We start from the raw sequence: 15,325 nt of genomic DNA, 5'->3' as shown, positions 1-15,325 counted from the left end.
GGGAAAAACTGGCAGGGGTCCTGGCTCCTGGCGACATCCAGGCACGGACGGGGGCAGACGGGCTTGCCTTAGGCGCGCCTTCGGCACGCCAGCGGTGCGTCCGCTGCGCTCCGGTTCAGGCATCTGATTAAGTTGGGGGTATGCAGCTAGACGGCTAACCTCCCATCTATTCTCAGGCGGAAGTGGTCGTGCCTCACTTCCGGTAGGTGGCGCCTCCCTCCAAACAAATGGAATAATCCACGCTGGACTGGGGAGAGACGCCGTTTCTGGTGAGGTGAACTTAAGTATGCAGTGCAATTATTAAAACAAATAAAAGTGCAGATGCTGCGATTAAAACGTGCAACCAAGGAGATTTTAACTCAAGAGCCCTTTCCTAGGCGCTCTACAACTGCCGTGATACAGAGTGCTAAGTTCACAGAGTAAAAACAATAAAGCAGAGAACAGTAAGAGGAGCCCTTTGCCAGGCACTCCACAAGTTGCATGTGAAAATGCAGTGCTGGTCACCTTGATAACTTTAAACACGTCCTGCAGTGGCGATCTGCTCGCCAAATGTCCCTGGTTCTGTGGAAATATGGATTTTTCTGGTCAGTTATGTCCCCTATCTTGGACCCCAACGGTTCCATGTATGAATCACAAGTACATGTATGTTCCCTCCAGTTCCAGTTATGAAGACGCAAACACATGTGCGTCCACCATCAACATGTCCTCTGCCAGATCCGCCATGAATAGGCCGGATATTCCATTCCTAAGTATGAAAGGCCACCGGCTTTATATGATTTACCTATGCCATTTTACAGTCCAGGCAAGTAGGCCCTGATTCTGTCATCAAACTCTTCTTGCCTTCTGCCTCTGAAAACTCAAGTCTGAGCCTGCATCTGTGACCATGAACTTTGTCTCATTCTCTGCGTGGCTCACGAAGCCTGACATCAGCCTATTCTCTGCCAAGAACTGTATTTCACCTTCGAGTTATCTGCTTCCCCCTCAGCCAATGCATTCCTGCCTAGTAGTTTAAGTAAACATTCTTCCAGCTACCGAGCAAAGGGCTCGGCTTCTCTGTCTTTATGCAAGTAATTCATAGTCCTGTTACCATGGAATATTCCTACCCCCTCGCATTTAGTGTAGACACTTAGACGCTTGTACACGCACGCACGGTCAGTATAGAATAGATTCTGTCCGAGAGTCCTTCTTTTGTGGATAACATAGTTCTTTAAACATAGGATGTTAGATATGATTTGGGATTAGGTTGACTTGACCCCCCAGACTTTTCGTCTCCACATGTAGAGCTAAATGTCAAGTCCCCTTCACCCCCTAGTTGCACGTCAATCACACGTCATGCTGCTGCGCGCGCATCTATGCCAAGTATTATCTTATAGATCCACCTATATATGACATCATAACCAATTATGTTCCTTTTTACTCCTTATTACACCCATTTTCGGTTACGCATATGAATCGTCATTTTCCTTATCAATTGTTACGCCTACTGCATTCGCTTCATTGTAATGTATGTTCTATAAAAGTCATTTCTTGTCAATAATGTATGTACTTCACTTCCTGAACCTCCGTGGTGATGGAACTTGGAGCAACCGATTATAATCGTTCATTGGAATAAAGCCCATTCCGAACCTCTGATACCACGGATTCTGCCTCTCATTTTACTGAGCTATTTTATTATGTTTCCGTATCAAATTAAGTCCCGGTAATGAATTTTATTTACCACATGAATGGCGCCCGAACAGGGACACTTTCTCATCTCACGCGCCGGCGGTGAGTTGCAGGCCCGGTTTCCTGCCACAGCTGGACGGACAATAACGCGTACCAGCAGGATTTCCTGTATCTCCCTCCGGTCAAGCGGGGGCGACTGAGGCTGCGATCAACACCCAGACGAGGCGGTGAGAAGTGCGAAGTATCCCGACCAGAGCCTAGCTGAGAGAGCAAGATCCGAGGTATACAGAGGCCCACCAGTTCGAAGTCAAGTCCAGTTTCCAACGAGTCGAGTCGAGTCCAGTCCGGTCCAAGTTCAGTCTCCGAGGCCTTCCGTTTCCGAAGCTACCCGGTGAGTACCATTACTGGGGAGGCATCTCTGACGTGCACATAGGTTGTGCCGGTCAAGACGGGTTTGGGTACACAAATCCGGTCTGCACTGTTTTAGCAGTGTATATGTACTGTTTAGCAGTATATCAAGTATTCCGAAGTATCTAGTTATTGTCAAAGAATTATGCTTGGTGATTAGTTATGCAGACGATCATCATTGTTGGTTATTTTAAAGGTTAAAAAATGTTTAATGTTTAATGTTTAATGTGTTAAACGTCCGGCATATTGTGGTATGAATGGTTGTTCATTATTGTGCTTTTGTACTAAGTGTGTTCAAGATTAAGTATCAGATCAGTTCTCAATATGCCGCTCTTTTCGAAACTAAGACAGATCACTACAAGAAAAGGGGTACTCGAAGAAGCCGTTCCTATTCCTCCTAGGGACACTCCAGGGTACTTCATGTATCACAAACATGGCTTAGACGCTATATTATTTCTTGATTTATGGGTAGACTACACCAAGGAATTACCAGAAAGTCAGAGGTGGCCCACAGCGGGAACCTGGGATGCAGAGTGCATCATGAAAGTAGAAGAAGAGTTATGGAAAAGGAAAGTCAGACAGTCACAGAAAGACGCCATTGAGTTATGGCGTAAAGAATCACATAGACAAACAGAAAAAGCACGTAGACAGGAGGAGAAGAGTAAAGAGAATTCCAATAAAGTTCGAGAAAATCTATTAATTGAGGAAGGTATCCGAGTGAAATCAGAACAAGTAGACAGACAAAGAAATTCCCTTATGAATGGTATGTATCCCCTTCTGGCCGAAGGATTACCTAAAGCTACTCCAGAAACACCGAAAGACTTGCCGCCCCCATTATTCCCAATAAAGGTACATCCCAAAGGGCATCCTAGAACCGCAGAAGATGTTTTTCTTTCCTCATATTTAGATGACGCAGCTCCCGAGTATGCAAATTCCGCCCCACATAGACCGCCTGCCAGGGAGGTTCAGCGCCAAGATCCAGTACCCGTATCCCTACAGCAACAGATCGTGTCACAAGTTCCGACAAGCACATCTGTTTCTACATCCGTTCCTACAGCTGCTTCTATAGCTGTGTCCACACCTATAGTTGCTGTGTCACGTTCAACGAATCCTTTCACACCCGACACCCCAGATGGGGCTACGGGAGGTGCTAGTAACATTTTTTCTACGCCACCCAGAATAAATAAACTTACCTTTCAAGAGTCAGCACATTCACGTACCCCCAAACTCATAAATGCCCGTACGCTTAAGGAACTTCTTATAGATTGTAGATATGACCCTGTGCCCGGAAAAGAGGACGAAATGACCCTAGCATCATTACGTATCAGACGAGCCGCAGTGTATTTAGGGAAATTACCAGGAATGACTGCGCACCTAGATAAAATATACCATTTTGTCCAAACAGGGCGAGATCCAGAATGTATTAACAGAGCTATGGAATACCAGAAAGTGGAGATACAGGGGGAACTGTTACGTTTCCTCATAAATTGTGTGATCAGAAATGAAGACCGACCGGGGGTAGACCCGGAAGCAATGCAAATTCTTACCAGATGGAGCCAGAATATATCAGAAGGTAGACATGATAAACAAAATTGTATAATAGCCATGTGCCGAAAGATCCGTAAAGAAATAGAACGCCTACACGAAGAAAGATTAGCGGTAGACGAGTGCGAACAAAACGAGGAAGAAGGATCAGGACTGCCCACAGGACAGTCAGACACTATAGCCTATGTAGGTAGAGGAAGATCTTGTAATAGTAATAGATGTCTTATTGACCCGATACGCCCGATATGTCCAGACAATAACAGGGGTTTCCCAACACCCATAGTCCATATAAGGTCTAACGAGCATTCGTTCCAAGCCGCCGACAAACTACTCCGAGAACGAAGGGGTTATCATTTTCTCGATTCTATGGATGAACAAGAATTAGCCAGGTCAGCTGTCCATTGGGTTGACAGTCCCGGAAAATATAGTGATGATACAGTAGCACGTGCATTTTTGAATCTCACCCCAGATGAACAGCGGTTAGCTGGGATTTATATGATTCAACAACTCATTATACTATATCAGAGTCAGCATTCGGACCCTGGTCCCTTACCTGATATATTGACTGAATTGCTTATGAATAGATGGAGAGGTTCAGGTACTAAATTAATTAAAGAAATTCTAGAATCAAGAAAGCAGTATATTCTTTTTGTATGTTCAGACCGTGTCTCATTGCCCATCAAGGAAAGAACCACGTATTACATGGATAGACAGAATCCCTTACGAGAAGTGCACCCAATAAAGGGCGAGGACAACGAGTTTAAGCGCGTATTTGTATATACGCCCATATCAAAAATAGAATTGTTAGAAATGAAGAAAGTGGTACCCAGTCATGACAAAGATCCAGCGGGTTTGCACCGAGAAATTAAAGACATGTTACTCATGGGAGAGTATACCTATCCCGACATTATGACAATATTAAAGGTATTGATGCCTGCTGGCATTTATGAGAAACTCAGGGAAAAAGAGTGGGAGGTAGGAGACCAAAAGATAGAATGGTCAGTATTAGAAGCAGAAGAAAAGGCCCGAACTGCAGGAGCAGGACTTGGGGATAAAACTAAAGCACTACCAGGTTTATTAGTACAGGTACTGCCACGTTTATTAACTACGAAAAAGGAAGATTGGGGTACAATTTCAGCCTGTAAACAGAAGCAAGATGAAGACACTAGTGATTACTATGCCCGATTTGAAAAATGTTTTGGTATAAATAGTGGCATAAAAGCGAGTAGCGAATCATACCCACATCTGTTTGTAACAAAATTAGTAGAAAATGCCCTGCCCCAAGTAAAGAATAGAGTATTAAAATTCGAGAGTACCTGGCAAGGTAACACTCCATCACAAATGTTACAAATGTTACAGTACCATCACAATAGAATTAGAGAAGAACAAGAACAAGAACACAGACGCATGAAAGACACAAAAATGAAAATGTTAGTTTCTCAGACAGTCCCAGCTGAAGGACATAAAAAGGGTATGACACATTCCGGTGATTCAGCCGGACCTGTAAAAGGGACATGCAATTATTGTAAAAAGCCAGGTCATTACGTACACGATTGTCCAGTTTTGAAACATAATATCGCCATAGGTAAAACACAAGAAAGGCCACGGCCACCTAGACAGGACCAGAATGAACAAGGAGCCCCGCAGCATGCACAGTCCATGCCAGCTCCACCACAGTCTGTACAGTTTGTGCCAGCTGCACCAGCGCTGCCCGTTGCTGCCACACACACCACGACACGACAACTGTACCAGACCGCACAGTACGACTATCCTGATTATCAACGATACGCATGAACCAGCCTAGAGAGGGAAGTTGACTTACCCCTTATCGAGATCCCTGTAGATCAAGAAGGACCTTATGTACATAGTGAATTATTAGGCCAAGACAGAAAATTTTTACTCGATACAGGGGCAAGTCGAACAACCATAAAACGTAGTGAAGTTCCAGGGGCACCCCTCTCAGGCTCTCAGAATATTTCCCTTGGTTTTTCAGGAAAACCTATTGTTAATGAAGTGTCACAGCCTCTCCCACTTACGATAGGACCTTTGACCCGAACTACAGATTTATTGCTTACTAAATCATGTCCAGAAAATCTGTTAGGAATAAAAACACTGAAAGCTCTAGGAGCTATAATATGTTGTTCTCCGGAAGGAGTAAGGTTGTTTTTACGTGATTTTAAAGGTCATTATGTGTCTAGAGACATGGATCCCCGACTGCAGACTTTACCTACACATCTATGGGCACAAGGCCCTACTGATGTTGGTTGCATGAATATTACACCATATCGAGTCACATTAAAGGCAGGAGTGGTGCTACCACGAATGCGACAATACAAGTTACCACCAGATGCTGTAGTGGCTTTACTACAAATCATTGACGAGCTCATTGCCCAAGGAGTAGTTGTAGAAACAGACTCCAATGTATGTAATTCACCGATAATTCCGATTCTTAAACGAACAGATCCAAAGGCCCCGCCAGTATATCGATTGGTTATTGATCTGCGCGAATTAAACAAATGCATTGTGCCACAATTTCCTGTGGTCCCAGATATCTCGTCATTACTGACAGCTATTGATTCCGAAGCGACATTCTTTACTGTAATCGATCTCAAGAATGCCTTTTTCAGCGTCCCAATAGATCCGGAAAGCCAATATTTGTTCGGATTTAGTTTAAATGGACGTAGCTTTAGATTCTCACGCGCACCTCAAGGATTTACAGAAAGCCCCAGCATCTATAGCCAAGCACTGAAACGAGAACTTGCCAGTATCCACATGCCAGTTAACACTGCTCTGCTTCAATACGTCGATGATCTGTTGATCACCGCGAGAAGTGAACCGGAATGTGAAAAAGCATCACTGACAGTTTTACAATTTCTAGCCGAAAAGGGGCACAAGGTGTCCCCTTCTAAGCTGCAATTCTGTGTCCAGCGAGTTATTTATCTTGGACACTCGCTGTCCAAGGAGGGAAGGCAGCTTACACCCGACCGCATTCAGTTAATAGCTAACATGCCAATACCTAAGACACAAAAGGAAGTACGGGCTTTCATAGGCCTCACGTCATATTGCAGGCAGTGGATCCCTCAGTACGCATTTCTAGCAAAACCACTCATTCAGTTGACAACACAGGAGGCAGCCACATCGACTGTTCTCCCTTGGACTCAGGAACATACACAAGCTTTTGAAAGCCTAAAGAAAGCTTTATGTCAAGCACCTGTTTTAGCAACGCCATGTTACAGAAAACAGTTTACACTCTTTGTTACAGAACGCGAAGGTACTGCCTTGTCAGTACTCACACAGGAACAAGCAGGAGCACACAAACCATGTGCTTACTTTTCTAGTACATTAGATCCCGTAGCTCAGGCTTTGCCTGCATGCCTAAAATCAGTGGCAGCGACAGCTTTAGCAATCAGACAAAGCGATGCCATAGTGTTAGGACATCCATTGACAGTTCAAGTACCACATGCAGTAGAGGTTCTTGTAAATAGAACGCAAACACAACACTTGACTATAGCGCGACTTACAGGGTACGAACTTACATTGTTTCAGCCACATATAGAAATCAGACGCTGTAACACATTGAATCCTGCCACACTTTTGCCAGTAACCAGAACAGACCCACTAGCCCATGACTGTATTGAAGTTATTACAATAACGACGAAACCTAGACAAGACTTAACCGATGTCCCATTGTCAGACCCAGACCTGACATTGTATGTAGATGGTTCATGTATGAGAACAAATACAGGAGAGTTGGTGGCTGCTTACGCAGTCACAACAGATACTGAAGTCATTGAAACTAATCGTATAAATACTTTGTCAGCTCAAGCCGCAGAACTTATTGCTCTGACACAAGCCTGTATTCAAGCCACAAGTAAAAAAGTCAACATATACACTGATTCACGTTATGCATTCGGAGTTGTACATGACTTCGGCGTGCTGTGGCGAGAGAGAGGTTATTTAACTTCCCACGGTGCCCACATTCAGCACGGACCCCTCATTCATGCCTTATTAGATGCAATACATCTACCTACTGCAATATCAATTATGAAATGTAAGGCTCATACGAAGGTTACTGATATCATTTCTCAAGGCAATGATCTAGCCGACAGGACAGCTAAACAGACTGCTCAAACCCAAACATCCGACATGACAAAGACAATAGTCCTGATGCCGACACATTGTATGACAGTTAAAGATCCTACCCTTGACGTAATTGACATACAGACACATGCTACACCAGACGAAATAAAGAAATGGACTGAATTAGGAGGGATCCAAACGGATCAAGGATGGATTATGAAGGAAAAGTCTGTGTGGTTCCTTCCTGATTCAATGGTCCAAGTTATAGTTAACACTATACATAGTCCAGCACATCTAGGAGAAAAAGCTATGCTAGACAGCATTCAACACATTTGGTTCAATAAACATTTACGAGCAGCAGCCAAACAAAAGGTCCGTACCTGTATGATCTGTTGCCAGTTCAACCCAGGAAAAAGTGTTCCCGTAGAACAAGGTGGATTTCATCCTCCTAATCACCCTTTTGAAGTCCTCCAGATGGATTATATCCAGATGGAACGATGTCGAGGATTCAAATATGTTCTCGTAGTTGTTTGTGCTCTTTCCCGTTGGACGGAGGCATACCCGGTTTCAGATTACACTGCCCCGACTACTGCCAAACAGTTGGTTCGAGAATTCTTCCCACGATACGGTTTACCACGTGTTGTTCACTCAGATAACGGCCAGCCGTTCTCATCCGAATTAATGAAACATGTTTCACTTTTGTTAGGTTATCAGTGGAAATTCCACTGTGTCCGACACCCTGAGGCAGCAGGTCTCGTAGAAAGACATAATCAGACCCTGAAAATTAGATTGTCCAAAATATGCAGGGAGAAAGGTGTCGACTGGGTAGTAGCGTTACCAGTTGCACTCTTTTTCACAAGAATGGTAGCACACTCTCGAACAGGGCTATCCCCGTATGAGGTGATCTTCGGCAGACCACCAAATATGTGGGGGACGCCTATACCACGCAAAATAACTGATATTGACTGTAATATGCTGACAGATTACTTGGCTTCCTTGATGTCTGCACTACAATCTTGTCGTTCACAGGTAGCTGCAGCTTTTCTCGACAATACTGAGGTGAAACCCCATGACGTAATTCCGGGGGACCTCGTCCTTGTGAGGAATTTCGCCCGAAAGACTCAGCTGGAGCCCAGGTGGAAGACACCCAAGTTGGTCTTGCTGACCACAAGGACAGCCGTGAAGATTGAAGGCAGGAAAGGATGGATTCATTCAAGTCATATCAAGAAATTTCATGGACTTCCTTCAGATGTAAACAGCCCACCTCGTGTGTCCTCACCAATTGACTCAAAACTACCTCTGGCTGAGGCCGACAGTAAAGAACTTTATAAACTAAAATTAAGGCCTAGGCCGTCGGACGATTTGATTGTTTAAGTCCTCTCCTAGGTGAAGCGGTTGAATCTGTCTCCGACATGTATCGCCTAGACCTGAATCATGGACAGTCGCGAAAAATGATGAAACGACAGGCGTATTGTAAATCACTGCGTAGCCATTGCATAGTGACATTATTAATCTTGTTTTTCTTAAGTCTTTTAATAATTACTGCAAGTATATTGTTGCACATATATTACCCTATTGCCAGAAATGTTTACAATGTTACTGCTGAACATTCTTTTAGTGACCTACCGCCACATGAATTGTCTTATAGACTTGCGCTGCGCAATAACACTTTCATTAGTATGTTACATCATTCCCATCAGACTAGTAATGCAACTAATTGTTGGGTGTGTGGCCGGCTCCCTCCCTATCAGAATTATGAAGGAGTCCTGCCTTTCTTTCCACATCCGTTTACACATAATGGCTCCTGTGGAGCATGGTTTAGTTTAATCAATTCCATAGACTCAGATACAGCCGTTTACCAAGACCAGTGGGTGTGGGGAAATCTGAACCTAGTTTTATTCAAAGTCTGTTACCCTGACAAGGAGGGTCGCCCCAAAGGAACAGGAACTGATCTAGAAAATGAAGTATATGGATTAGGTAACTTTACCCCTAATCTCATGGTTCTAAATGCCGAATCCGAAGTTGAACTAGTTTTACCAACCATGTCAGTATTCCCAGCGAAAGGTGAATTGTGTGTAAGAAAAGTTGGTTCCATACATATGGGCCATAGTAAATGCACTACTATAGTAGAATTCAGTGATCAAGGCAAATCCTCATTTAGAGCTTATCGCCACTCCTACTTTATATGTGGTCAGACCGCATATATGCGTCTACCCCTAGATTGGGATGGTACCTGCTACATTGCATTCCTTTTGCCACCTGTTTTCCTAGCTCCTCCTGATTATTATAGAAATATTCATTTAGTACACAACAGAGAGCGGAGAGATCTCCCAATTGTCGATTACACTGAAACAGCATGGGAAAAATACACAGATTTCAATAAAGGCATCTTTCCCTATATAGGTACTGTTACTAATAGTAAACTGATACGTAGATTAACTAGAACCCTTGAAGCGGTAGTGAATGAAACTATTTCCGCCTTAGGCAATTTAACAGAAGAACAGTCTGCTATGCGGATTGTTGTGCTTCAAAATCGTCTTGTCCTTGACGTCATCCTGGCTGATAGGGGCGGAGCTTGTAGGGTCATCGGATCAAGCTGCTGCGTATTCATACCAGAAAATTCGCCATCTGTACATAAAGCTATAACTCGCCTTCATAAGATTGTAAGCCAGATACACCAGAACCCAGGCACCTGGACTTGGTCCGGTTGGTTTTGGAGTATAATATCTACCCTTGGATGGAAGGTCCTATCTTTCCTAGGTATTGGCCTTCTCATACTATTCAGTTGCTGTCTATGTCTACAATGTGGACCAGCGATCTGTGGTCTCTGTGCCACATCGTGTATTCCACCACCAAGATCTCATTCGTCACGGAAGAAGAAAGAAGAACAAATGATGTTATATGAACAGATCAATGGATTGATGAAGATTGATATCTCTTAACGGGCAAGTAGGGGACAAGGAGGGAATGTGGAAATATGGATTTTTCTGGTCAGTTATGTCCCCTATCTTGGACCCCAACGGTTCCATGTATGAATCACAAGTACATGTATGTTCCCTCCAGTTCCAGTTATGAAGACGCAAACACATGTGCGTCCACCATCAACATGTCCTCTGCCAGATCCGCCATGAATAGGCCGGATATTCCATTCCTAAGTATGAAAGGCCACCGGCTTTATATTATTTACCTATGCCATTTTACAGTCCAGGCAAGTAGGCCCTGATTCTGTCATCAAACTCTTCTTGCCTTCTGCCTCTGAAAACTCCAGTCTGAGCCTGCATCTGTGACCATGAACTTTGTCTCATTCTCTGCGCGGCTCACGAAGCCTGACATCAGCCTATTCTCTGCCAAGAACTGTATTTCACCTTCGAGTTATCTGCTTCCCCCTCAGCCAATGCATTCCTGCCTAGTAGTTTAAGTAAACATTCTTCCAGCTACCGAGCAAAGGGCTCGGCTTCTCTGTCTTTATGCAAGTAATTCATAGTCCTGTTACCATGGAATATTCCTACCCCCTCGCATTTAGTGTAGACACTTAGACGCTTGTACACGCACGCACGGTCAGTATAGAATAGATTCTGTCCGAGAGTCCTTCTTTTGTGGATAACATAGTTCTTTAAACATAGGATGTTAGATATGATTTGGGATTAGGTTGACTTGACCCCCCAGACTTTTCGTCTCCACATGTAGAGCTAAATGTCAAGTCCCCTTCACCCCCTAGTTGCACGTCAATCACACGTCATGCTGCTGCGCGCGCATCTATGCCAAGTATTATCTTATAGATCCACCTATATATGACATCATAACCAATTATGTTCCTTTTTACTCCTTATTACACCCATTTTCGGTTACGCATATGAATCGTCATTTTCCTTATCAATTGTTACGCCTACTGCATTCGCTTCATTGTAATGTATGTTCTATAAAAGTCATTTCTTGTCAATAATGTATGTACTTCACTTCCTGAACCTCCGTGGTGATGGAACTTGGAGCAACCGATTATAATCGTTCATTGGAATAAAGCCCATTCCGAACCTCTGATACCACGGATTCTGCCTCTCATTTTACTGAGCTATTTTATTATGTTTCCGTATCAAATTAAGTCCCGGTAATGAATTTTATTTACCACAGTTCACCCCCCGCCATATTAATATGGCAGGGGCACTGCAGCGGACGGAAAGACCGTCTGCCACTTCTCCGCCGGTCGGATTCCTGGCTGGGCGGAAAAGGGACACAATATGATGGCGGTGCATTTTTGTTTTGGATCCATAATACTATGGCAGCGGTTGGATGCCTTTCCATGGCGGAGACTCCGCCATGGAAAGGCATGCAGGAATTCACTTGTGCGGCTCGTTACAGGCCCCGGGGGAGGGTGGGGGGTTGAGGCGATGCACTTGGAGGGTACCTATGGTACCCTCCTACATTGGCGTGCAAAAGGTGGCAGGCACCTCACGGTGCCTGTCACGTTGTGCAGGCCAAATCACAACATGCAAATTTGACATTGTGGCGGGTGCTGCACAACGCACCGCCCGCCACAATGTTAAAGATGCAGGATGCGACTGCCAGGGTGGCGGTCGCATCCTAATGGGCACAGCGGGACCGCCGCACCTCTGGCGGGCGATCCCGTTTACCGTTATGGTGGCGGGCAGTTCGGAATGGACCCATAGGTATTTTAGGCCATATCCAGAAGGTTTGCAGGAAAAAAGTACTAAAAAGGTTAATGTGTTGGAGGACAGCTCAAATTTGGACTCTATTGAAACTGACTGTGATGAGACTAACATGTGTGTTCTGTATACTGATCTGGATACAGAGGTTTTAAGTGATTGTAAATCAAGGAAAAGCCAAAACGTGAAAAGTTCATAGGAGGAGCTTGTATTACCATAATGGCAAATTCAGGTTCCACCTATACAGTAGTTAATGAACAGATTTGGAAAGAAAAATATATTTCAGTGGTGGGAGAGAAATTATTACCACCTGACATTTTCCCCAAAAGCTTCATGGGGAGTCCATAGTCATTTTGTAGAAAACTAAAATGTGTGTTTAAAAACCATGAAGCTGAGTGTAAACTATATGTTTCAGAGAAGGGTCCATCAGTGCTAGGCTGGTGGGATCAAGGGGATTTAGGAATTGTCTTTCACCCCAGTAGTTGGGAACCTGTGTTAGTTATTTCAGAAGACAGACGTGAGGAAAAAAACATATTGAATGCATTTCCTGGAGCTTTTTCGGCCATTATAGGGGAACGAAAAGGATTTCAGCACAGAATTGGTTTAAAGGAAAATGCTGCTACTTGTGTCCATACGGCAAGGAACATACCAATGTCAATCAGAGAGGAGGTATAAACTGAATTAGAGAAGCTAGATAATGCTGGTATAATTGAGTTAGTAGAATCCTCTGACTGGGTATCTCCGCTGATCGTGGCACGCCGGGCCAATGAAGAACTCTGTCTGTATGTGGATTTTAGGGATCTAAACAAGAATATATTAATTGACCAGTTTCCCCTGCCCAGCCAAGATTGTTGAAATGTTGTCTACTACAAAAGATATGAAATGGTTTAACACTAAAGATTTCACTGCGGTTTACCACCAGGTGCCTTTGCAACCAGAGAGTCGATGAGTAACATCATTCATTACGCATTTTGGGTGTTATCAATTTGTGAGAGTGCCTTTTGGTTTGGCCTCTGCGGCTGTAATGTTTCAGAGAATAATGTATAGGTTATTTAAGGATGAGAAAAATACTATGTTTTTCCAGGATGATATTTTAATTATGTTGCAGCTGAAACTTTGGTTGCATTTCTATGGACTACTACGGTGTGGGACTGCGAGGACCAGCAGTCCACACCACCTACAGCTGGTTACTCTTCCCGCCCCGCCTCCCTGGTGCCTAAAACGGCTCGCGGCCCCCGCTTCGTGGGAGCCGCTCGCAGCTGAAACTTTGGTTGCATTTCTACGGACTACTACGGTGTGGGACTGCGAGGACCAGCAGTCCACACCACCTACAGCTGGTTACTCTTCCCGCCCCGCCTATTTTGAGTCCTACCCCTGACGTTACTATATATACTGACGCTAGTTGCTGCGTGGGACGTGCCGGGCGAAGCCCGGTCCAAGGGCGGGCCCGTTTGAGCCCGTTCGAGACCAAAGAGACTGGACTGGGCCACCCCCTATGCTCTTTACCCGAGGCAATAAGATAAGTATAACACAAATTTGTCTGTGGTGTCCTTTATGACAATGGCGGGCGGAACGGGCAGGGGAAGAAGCGCTGTGGGCGGCGTTTCTATGGGAGGTACATTGGACAATTTCATTGTAAGAGCTGCTACCCTTCTTGAACGTGAAATTGATCTTACAAAGCGTCGCCTTTCCCTTGACCCTCTGTCTCACAAACGTTCTTCATTGGGAAAAATTGCAACGTCTGTTACACCCAAGGTAAACACCAAAACTCTTACCTTACATGATTCTATTGTCTCTGATGAAGACAGTAATGATGTCTCTATAGACATAACTACCGAAATTAAGAGCGGCAAAGAAGGGAGAAGCATCGTTAGGCATTCTACTTCTAAAGTAGACCACACGACTGCCCAAACTGAAGGTGTATCTACTCGGGCACAAACATACATTGTTACTGAGGCTACTACCTCTTCCTCAGTTAAAACCCTAGGAGCTAAACCGAAACAGAAGATTCCCCAGCGAGGGAAAAAGGGCAGTCAACTGAGATCGACGAATTCGAAAAATATAAAATCGTTATCCAGGAATCAATCTAGTGCTGTTGATCAATCCTTGCCCACAGTGTCTGCAGATCCAGTTATTCATTTGGACCAGGGACTCTGCTCCAAAATTGAGGAACTTTTTGCCCTTTCTACTCGCTCTATTCTGGACAGACTGAAGCTCATTGAAGAGCGTCTTAAGAAACTTGAACAAATGGTCCTGTCGAACCTTGAACTTAACCAAATGTCTAAGTTAGGATTATCAACGGACCCCAACGTGCAGTTTCCATCTGGCAATCAGTCTACTAAGGCTAAGGAGAAAACTCCTGTACCTTTGGTTCCTACTTCCGAAATTCCGAAGGGATCTTCTAGGGATAAAGGCGGGGATCTATTAAGCACTAATACTAACTCAGATGTAAATGGCCTTAAAGATCCACCTCTAAGAGAAAACACATCTCTAAGACAGAGTGATGTTAATGAAAATGCAAAATGTGGTGTGGTCCAGAATTTTAATGAGACAGAAAATAGCTCCGTGCACAATAACAGGAGAGGTTTTCTGCTACCTAGTTTAGATTTGCCGCCAGAATCCTCTCCCTATGTTATCGTACTAGCAGGGGTTCCTGGTTTGGACAATACTGCCACTGAAACATACCACAAACTAAAGAATAAAACAATGCACTGGCTTAATTCTAACCGACCACTCCCCCCCCTATATACATAGTAAAATTTTGTTTGTTCGGAGGGTTAGCTGGGTGGGCAAGGGTAACAAAGATATACCAGGGGATTGCATTGTTGTTAATTTTAAAGATACTCAGACCGTAAAATATATTCAGCAGGAGCGTCCATTTATGCCACATACAAGAATTCGGCCACTTCCCCTTGGTTATTTTTATGGTTTTAATCCTTACCAATCAAATAATGGTATTTGGGAAA

Source organism: Triturus cristatus, chromosome 5_2 (assembly GCF_964204655.1).
Source record: "Triturus cristatus chromosome 5_2, aTriCri1.1, whole genome shotgun sequence".
NCBI lineage: Eukaryota > Metazoa > Chordata > Amphibia > Caudata > Salamandridae > Triturus > Triturus cristatus.
Note: the sequence above shows the minus strand (reverse complement) of the source record.